The 9,152-nt window shown below is 42.3% G+C and overlaps 1 pseudogene across 1 annotated transcript; it reads left to right on the top strand.

Annotated features, from left to right (window-relative positions):
- The first annotated feature begins 2,825 nt into the window (after positions 1-2,825).
- Positions 2,826-6,313, top strand: LOC309811984 (large ribosomal subunit protein eL28-like; annotated as a pseudogene). The gene is made up of 2 exons: positions 2,826-2,887; positions 5,784-6,313. The product of its transcript is annotated as a large ribosomal subunit protein eL28-like (transcript).
- The last annotated feature ends 2,839 nt before the right edge of the window (positions 6,314-9,152 follow it).

Raw genomic sequence — 9,152 nt, 5'->3', positions numbered from 1 at the left:
GATTTTTTTTTCAGTGGAGTTGGGCTCACCAAAGTTAGGGAAGACCACTGCTTAAAGAACATAGACATTTAATTATGAAACGTACTGAAAAGTGGCTTTGCTTCCTCCGTCATCAACAGATTGGCACTTGCTTATGGTTTTTTGAAAAGGTGGATGTGAGTCAGCATGAGCACTTCAGTTATCGCTCTTCAGTGGCTGCCTTCCTGTAAATGAGCCAGGCAGGGGTATCCTGGTGATAGTGTCAGACTAATAGTCATACAGAGAAGGAAGGACATTTATAGTTTTAGAGCATTGCTAGAGTAAACTTAAGGAACTCAAAGAAAGCTCTTTGCTTCCTGCAAGCAATACTCCGTGTTCCCTGTTGGCCCTTGTATAGAAATTGACATTTAAAATACTTGTTTACAATCAGCAATCACATTCTTTGGTATATATCCAAATGAGTTGAAAAGCTGCATCTACACAAAAACCTGCACTTGAGTATTTATAACAGCTTTATTCATACCTGCCAAAACTTGGAAGCAACCGAGATGTCCTTCAGTGGGTGAAGAGCTAAAATACGGTATACCCAGACAATAGAATATTATTCAGCACTAAAAAGAAATGAGCTATCAAGCCATGAAAAGGCATAGAGGACCCTAGAATGCACATTAGTAAGTGAAAGTAGCCAGTCTGAAAAGGCGACATACTGTATGATTCCAACTATATGATGTTCTGCAAAAGGCGAAACTGTGTAGAGAGTAAAATGATCGCTAGTTGCCAGGGATTGGGGGTGGGGGATGGGGGGGAGGGATGAACAGCTGGAGGTTTTTTAGGGCAGTGGAACTATTCCATATGATACTGTGATGATGGATGACTGGTCCAAATTTGTAAAATGTTCAAGACCAAGAGTGAACCCTAATGTAAACTATGGACTTCGGGTGACTAAGGTATGTCAGTGACTGTTCATCAGTTGTAACAAATGTACATACTAATTCAAGATGTTAATAATACGGAAGGTGAGGAAGTCTATGGGTACTTTCTAAGCAATTTTTCTGTAAACATGAAACTGCTCTCTCCAAATATAACCTATTAATTTAAAAAAAATTGGTTTATATGTCACTCTCCACCCCCTTCCATGAGACCGTAAAGGCAGGAACCATAGCTTTTGTACCTGTATATTGCCGGAATCCGGGGAAAACAAGGAGAGTGTTCTATTATTAGTGTACTTATTAGTGAGTATCCCAACAATATCTCAGCCTTCACACATCTAAAACAAAACTCGACTTGACCCCTCCTCTCTCTGTTTTCCTGACTGAAGTAAATGGCAACTCCAGTTACCCAGGCCAAAACCCTTAGGATCATTCTTTTTTTTTTTTGCGATACGCAGGCCTCTCACTGTTGTGGCCTCTCCTGTTGTGGAGCACAGGCTCCGGACGTGCAGGCCCAGCGGCCATGGCCCACGGGCCCAGCCGCTCCGTGGCATGTGGGATCCTCCCGGACCGGGGCACGAACCCATGTCCCCTGCATCGGCAGGCGGACTCTCAAACACTGCACCACCAGGGAAGCCCAGGATCATTCTTGACTCCTTTTTTTTTTCCTCACGCCCAACATCCAGTTAGTTACTCCTGTTGGTTGTATCTCGAAAATATATTTCAAATACAACGACTCACTACTACCACTACTCCCACCGTCGTCCAAGCCCTCATCATGTCTCACCTGAACCATCGGCCTCCTAGTTGGTCTCTGTTTCCTCTCTTGCTCTCCTCTCTCATCTTCTCCATTCAACAGCAAATACCTTTTTAAAAACATACATCAACAAAGGTTACTCCTTCACCCCAAAACCTAAAATGGCTTTGTAGCTTCCTGGCTTCCTGTCGCATTTCAAATACAATCCAGGATCCAAGCCACCACTTACCGTGCCCCTGGGCGATCAGACTCCTACTTCTCCAACAGGTTTTCCATCCTCTCTGCTCCCAGTTCACCGCACTCCTGCACCTCAGTCTTGTGGCACCAGGCCAAGAGCACATCCTTCGCTTGGTGTCTTTGTGTTTGAAATGCCTTCCGTTTGGAACAGTCTTCTCACAAACTCTCCCAAGAATCGCTCCCTCACGTCATTCAGGTTTCTGTTCAAATGTCATCTCTACTGAGATCTACCCTCAGCACCCTGCCTTAAATAACCCTCCTCCCCAACTCTTTATTACCATACCTTGCTCATATATTTTTCCAGGTGCTCCCTTATCATTACTTGACATTTGTTTGTTTGTTTGTAGTCTGCTAGGGCTACCATAACAAAATACCACAGACTGGGTGGCTTTTTTTTTTTTTTTTTTTTTGGCCACTCCGCACAGCAGCATGCAGGAATCTTGGTTCCCCGACCAGGGATCGAACCTGTGCCCCCTGCTTTGGGAGTGTGGAGTCTTAACCACTTGACCTCCAGGAAGTCCCTGGGTGGCTTAAATAGCAGAAATTTATGTTCTCACAGGTCTGGAGGCTGGAAGACCAAGATCAGGGCTGGTTTCTCCTGAGATTGGCTCCGTGCAGGTGGCTGCCTCCTTGCTGTCTGTAACACCCCACCCTCTGGCCTCCCCCAAATTCATGCCCTTCTCACATTTAAAGTACAATTACCTCCACCCTAACAGCCCCCAAAGGCTTAACCCATTCCAGTACCCATTCCAACTACAAAGTCTCATCTGAATATCATCCAAATCAGGTGTGAGTGAGACACGAGGTATGATTCAACCTGAGGCAAAATTCCTCTCCAGCTGTGAACCTCTGAAAGCAGACACGTTATGTGCTTCCAAAATGCAGTGGTAGGACAGACACAGGATAGACAGTCCCATTCCAAAATGGGAGAGATCAGAAAGAAGGAAGGGGTGAAGAGTCCCAAACAAGTCCAAAACTTGGCAAGGTAAATTCCATTAGATTTTTTTCCCTTTTGTTTCTTATTGTGGTAACAAACACATAACATAAAATTCACCATCCTAACCACTTTTAATTGTACAGCTCAGTAATGTTAAGTATATTCATATTGTTGTGAAACAGATCTCCAGAACTTTTTCATCTTGCAAAACTGAAACTCTGCACCTGAAACTAACACATCGTTGTTAGTCAACTATACTTCAATAAAATTAAGCAAAAACAAAAACAAAAACCTGAAACTCTGTACCCATTAAACCACAGGTCCCCTTTTCTTCCTGTCACCAGCTATAGGCAACCACCGTGCAACATTCTGTTTCTATGAGTTTGACGACTTTAGACACCTCATTTAAGTGGAATCATACAGAGTGTTTTTTGACTAATTTAGTTCAGTTAGCATAATACCCTCAAGGTTCATCCTGTTGTAGGATGTGACAAGATTTCCTTCTTTTTTAAGACTGAATACTATTCCATTGTATGTATACAGCACAGTTCATTTATCCATGCATCCACTGATGGACACTTGGGTTGCTTCACCTTTGGCTATTGTGAATAGTGCTGCTGTGAACATGGGTGTGCAGATACCTCTTTGAGCCCTTGCTTTCAATACTTTCAGTACCTAGAAGTTTTTCATTTTTTGAGGAACTGACATACTGTTTTCCATCGCAGTTGCACTATTTTATAATTCCACCAATGGTGCACAATAGTTCCAATTTCTCCACATCCTCACCAACACTTGTTATTTTCTGGTTTTCTTTCTTTTTTTTGATGGTAGCTTTTCTTTTCTTTTTTTTTTGATGGTAGCTTTTCTTTCTTTTTTTTTTTTTTTTCATCTTAATGAGTGTGAAGAGAGAGATCTCATTGTGGTTTTAATTTGCATTCCTCTGATGATTAATGATGTTTAGCATCTTTTCATATGCCTGTTGGCCATTTCTATATCATCTTTGAAGAAATGTCTGTTCATGTCCTTTGCCCATTTTCTAATCAGTTTATTTGATTATTTTGTTGATGAGTTCTTTATATAATCTGGATATTAACCCCTTATCAGATATATGACTTGCAAATATTTTCTCCCATTCCATAGGTTGCCTTTTCACTCTGTTATTGTGTCCTTTGATGAGCGAAAGCTTTTAAGTTGGATGTGGTCCCATTTGTTTATTTTTGGTTTTGCTCCCTGTGCTTTTGTTGTCATAGCCATGAAATCAATAGTCCATTAAATGTTAAATCTCAAACATAATTCTTCTTGGCTCAGTGCTCTGACCTCCAGGCCCACTGAGGTGGCCCTGTTGCTCCCTGAGCCCTGGCCACTGGCCTGACCCACTGAAACTGAGGAGGAGAGAGCCTTGCCTTGATGGCCTGTGTGCTCTGAGTCTGTGGTGGGAGTGGCAGCTCTCCGATATCATTCCCATGATATCATCATGAATCCCTGAAAGGATAACATATGTTGATAGATCTATTGCCCTATCCTGTAGAATCTCAGAAGGTGATAGCTTTCCTTCAATTTGTCTTATCTCTTCACCTTTTAGTCTAGTCTGGCAGTGTTTCTGCTGGTGTAACACCAACTCTGTTGCTAGATTCTGCGGAGATGGCTGATTAAACCCAGGAATTTCACTCCTAATCCCTTTATCAGATGATTTTCCAGCTATACCCATGGTGTCCTCTCCAGAGCAAGCTTTCTTGTTTTTTGCCATATAGATAGGCTAAGAATTTTCCAAATCCTCAATTTCTTGTTCCTTTTTGCCTAACAATTCCTCCTTCAATTTATTTCTCTCCTCTCACATGACTATAAGCAGCAAGGGGAAATCATACCTTTAACAGTTTGCTTAGAAATCTCCTCAGCTAAATATCCTATTTTATCACAAAGTTTACTTTCCACAAAACACTAAAACACAATTCCACCAAGTTCTTTGGTACTTCATAACAAGGATCAACTTTCCCCCAAATTTCAATAACATGTTCCTCATTTCCCTCTGAGACTTCACCAGAATCGCCTTTATCATTCATATTCCTACCAACAATTTCTTCCAGGTGATCTAGGCTTTTTCTAGCGTGTGTCTCAAAACTCCTCCAGCCTCTACCCACATTTTTAGGTATTTGTTATAGCAGCACCCCACTTCTTGGTACCGAAATCTGTATTAGTCAGGGTTCTGCAAAGAAACATAACCAATAGAATGTGTAAATGCAGGTTTTCCCAGTTATCTGGAAGTACAGCCTTCTTATGAAACCTTTCTTAAGCCGAAATGGCATAAAACAAAGAGGCAATTACCTTAGGACACATCTTGCTAATGGGTGCACAGAATAAATCAAGATAAAGCAGAGATGCTCGGAGGCGTAGTTCAAAGCTATGGCAGCTTGACGCTGAAATGCTGAGTGTAGATCCTGGGGAAGGAACTTGCAATGCCACTCTCAAAGCTGGGGCTGGCCGCTGTCTCTACAACGGCTCGTTGCAAAACAAATGCTTACTTAATGCTGTTTTCACTTTTCACCTTTTTCCCTGAAAGTGCAAATCCTCTTCCGATTTCTTTTGGTTAGTGAAAACAGGTACTAATGTTTGTATATCTTTCATGAAAGTGAAGTGGCATAAAGCGTACTTTCAAAAAGCAGGGGATACTTGTATGTAGAAAAAGATTTTTTTTGAGGGATTTGTTCATGTGATTATAGAAGTTGGCAAGTCCAAAATCTGCAGGGTGGGCTGGCAGGCTGGAGACCGAGGAAGAGCCAGTGCTGCAGTTCAAGTACAAAGGCCATCAAGCTAGAGCCCCAGGAAAGCTGGCGTTGCAGCTGAAGTCCGAAACAGTCTGCTGGTAGAATTCTTCTTGCGGGGGACCGGGTTGGGGTGGGGAGGAAGGTGTCCCTCCTTTGTTCTTTTTGGGTCTTCAACTGATTAGACGAGGCTTACCCACATTATGGAGGACAACCAGCTGTACTCGAAATCCATCCCTTAAATGTAAATCTCATCCCAAAACACCCCCCTTTCCATCTCCGGCCGCCTCAACAAGAGGAGGTGCCACCGTGTCCGCGCATCTGCAATGGGTGGTCGTGCAGAACGGCTCCAGCGTCTTGATCAAGAGGAGGAGGCAGATGAACGGCACCGAGCCCAGTAACCTGAAGGCCCGCAACTCCTTCCGCTACAATGAGCTCATTCACCGCAAGGCTGTGGGCGTGGAGTCGGCGGCGGCCGGCAAAGGGCTCGTGGCGGTCACGAAGCAGAGATCCAGCCCGCGAAAGCTGGCCACCTGCTACGTGCGGACCAGCAACAACAAGAACGCCCGGGCCACCCTCACCAGCATCTGGCACACAATCCGAAACAACAAGTAGCGCCCGGATTTGCCGCCTCTGCAGAGCCAGCAACGTCCTGCGCAGCCAGAAGCCTGTGATGGTGCTGAGGAAGCGGACCCATCCCGCCAAGAGCTCCTGAGCGATCTGTCCCCTTCCCCACAGCAATAAAGCTGTCAGCTGGGGGAAAAACAAAACAAAACAATAACAACAAAACACCCTCACAAAAACATCCAGAATAATGTTTGACCAAATATCTAGGTATGGGTGGCCCAGCCAGGCTGGCTCATAAAATTAACCTTTCACGGGCCTTCTACATTAAATTTTAAGCCCCATGAGGAGAGGGACATTGTCTTAGCGACGTTCATATAGCTTGTGCCTAGAACTGTAGCTAGCATGCAGTAGGTATTCAATAAACAGTTGATGAAAAATGCATAAAGACTGACTAAATGACTGCTAGGGCTTTAGAGTTTATCAGGTTCCTTTCCACTTGCATTATCTGATTTCTTTATCCCCAAAATTCTTTGAGCTGGGTATCATGACCTCAAGTTAAATACTGAAATTGAGATATAGAGAAGTTAAATGACCAGTTCAAACGTCTAAGCTCTAAACTCTTCATGTTCCAGAGGTGGGACTCAGATTTCACTCTTTTTTTTTTCTTTTTTTTTTGCAGTATGCGGGCCTCTCACTGCTGTGGCCTCTCCCGTTGCGGAGCACAGGCTCCGGACGCGCAGGCTCAGCGGCCATGGCTCACGGGCCCAGCCGCTCTGTGGCATGTGGGATCTTCCCGGACTGGGGCACGAACCCGTGTCCCCTGCATCGGCAGGCGGACTCTCAACCACTGCACCACCAGGGAAGCCCGCAGTTTTAAACTTATGAATTATTCCTGGAACTTTCCATTTAATATCTTTGGTGGGGTGTCTGTTGGCACTGGGGAGAGTTTGGGGCTGAATTGTGGGCGGTTGTTGTATAAGGCAGTGGGTTGTTTTTTTTTTCTTGGTTTGAATTGTGACATAGACGCTCACTTCCCTCTCTTAGTAACCTGGTTCTTCCTTTTTCTTCAGCTCTGCCTTTGTCAACTATAATGATCTATTTATCTTCCTAGATATTGTTTAGAGCATATTGTGACTTATTATTGATTATTTTAGCAATAAGTATAATAAACAGGATGCTATGGTATGGTAGAATCAATTTAATTTCTGCAAGTATTAAAAAGTACTTGATGCAAGGAGTTTCCTGGTGGTTCAGTGGTTAGGACTCCGTGCTTTCACTGCTGTGGGCCCAGGTTAAATCTCTGGTCAGGAAACTAGGATACCGCAAGCCGTGGGGTGAGGCCAAAAGAAAAAAAAAAAGTACTTGATCCAAAAAAAATTACTTTGCATTGACGACAGACTTAAAAGCATGAAATGAAGTTTCTGAAGAGACAGTACTAAATAAGGGCATATGTTCAAAGAAGTTTGGGGTATAGTATTAAACAGCAAAGTGCATTGTTTTCATAAGACATTCTTACAAATTAATTGTTCAATAGAAATTAATAATTGAATTTCATTAAAAAATTGACAAGGAACAAGCCTAGTTGACTGATTAGGTAGGGCTTAAAAGGTGAGTTGTGTTGGTGAAACTGACAAGAGACAGATTATAAACTTTTAGTTGACATTGTGGTTTACCAATAAGAATTAAGAGTTTATGTCCAATCAGTACATTCTCTTCCATACAGAACTGTCTGTATGTGAAATTATTTAATTCCTCCAAAATACTCTAAATAATGAACTGTGCCAAGTATTGAGAGGGTGATGGAAATGGTGTTGGAGGAAGAGATATGAAATGAAATGAGCACAGCCTCTGCTTTCAAGATTGGAGAAAATTGCTTGTATAGGGAATTGGTAATTTTTTTTAAAGATTTTTTTTTTAGAGCAGTTTGAGGTTTAAAGCAAAATTAAAAGGAAGGTACAGAGATTTTTTTTCCATACACCCTCTTCCCCCACAAATGCATAGCCTCCCCCGTTATAAACATCTCCCACCAGAGTGGTACACTTGTTACAATTGATGAATGTACATTGCCACATCACAATCACCCAAGATCCAGACTTTACATTAGGGATGATTCTTGGTCTTATACATTCTATGGATTTGGGCAAATGGATAATGACATGTATCCATCATTACAGTATCATATAGAATATTTCCACTGCCCTTAAAAACCTCTGTGCTGCAACTATTCATCCCTCCTCTCATCACCCACTCTCAACCACTGGCAACCAGTGATCTTTTTATTGTCTCCATGGTTTTGCCTTTTGCAGAAAGTCATAGAGTTGGAATTATACAGTATGTAGCCTTTTCAGATTGGCTTCTTTATTTTATTAACATGCATTAGGGAGGCATTAGGGAAGGATCCTTAGGTCCTTCATGTCTTTTCCTGGTTTGATAGCTCATTTCCTTCTAGTGCTGAATAACATTCCATTGTCTGGATGTACCACAGTCTGTTTATACATTCACCTATTGGAGGATACCTTGGTTGCCTCCAAGTTTTGGCAATTATGAGTAACGCTGCTATAAACATCTGTGTGCAAGTTTTTGGGTGGACATAAGTTTCAACTTCTTTGGGTAAATACCAAGGAGTGAGATTGCTGGATTATATGTTAAGAGTATGTTTAGTTTTGTAGGAAACTACCAAACTGTCTTCCAAAATGGCTGTTCCATTTTGCATTCAGGCCAGCAATGAATGAGAGTTCCTATTGCACTGCATCCTTGCCAGCAACTGGTATTATTAGTGTTTCAGATTTTGACCATTCTAATCGGTGTGTAGTGGTATTTTAATTTGCATTTCCCTTATGACATATGAGTGGAGCATCTTTTCAAATGCTTATTTGCCATCAACATATCTTCTTTGGTGGGGTGTCTGTTAAGGACTTTGGCTTATTTTTTTTAATTAATTTATTTAATTTATTAATTTTTGGCTGCGTTGGGTCTTCGTTGCTGTG

The sequence above is a fragment of the Mesoplodon mirus genome, assembly GCF_964341445.2.
Source record: "Mesoplodon mirus genome assembly, chromosome: 11".
NCBI classification, from domain to species: domain Eukaryota; kingdom Metazoa; phylum Chordata; class Mammalia; order Artiodactyla; family Ziphiidae; genus Mesoplodon; species Mesoplodon mirus.
Note: the sequence above shows the minus strand (reverse complement) of the source record. Positions and strands in the feature narration are given on the sequence as shown.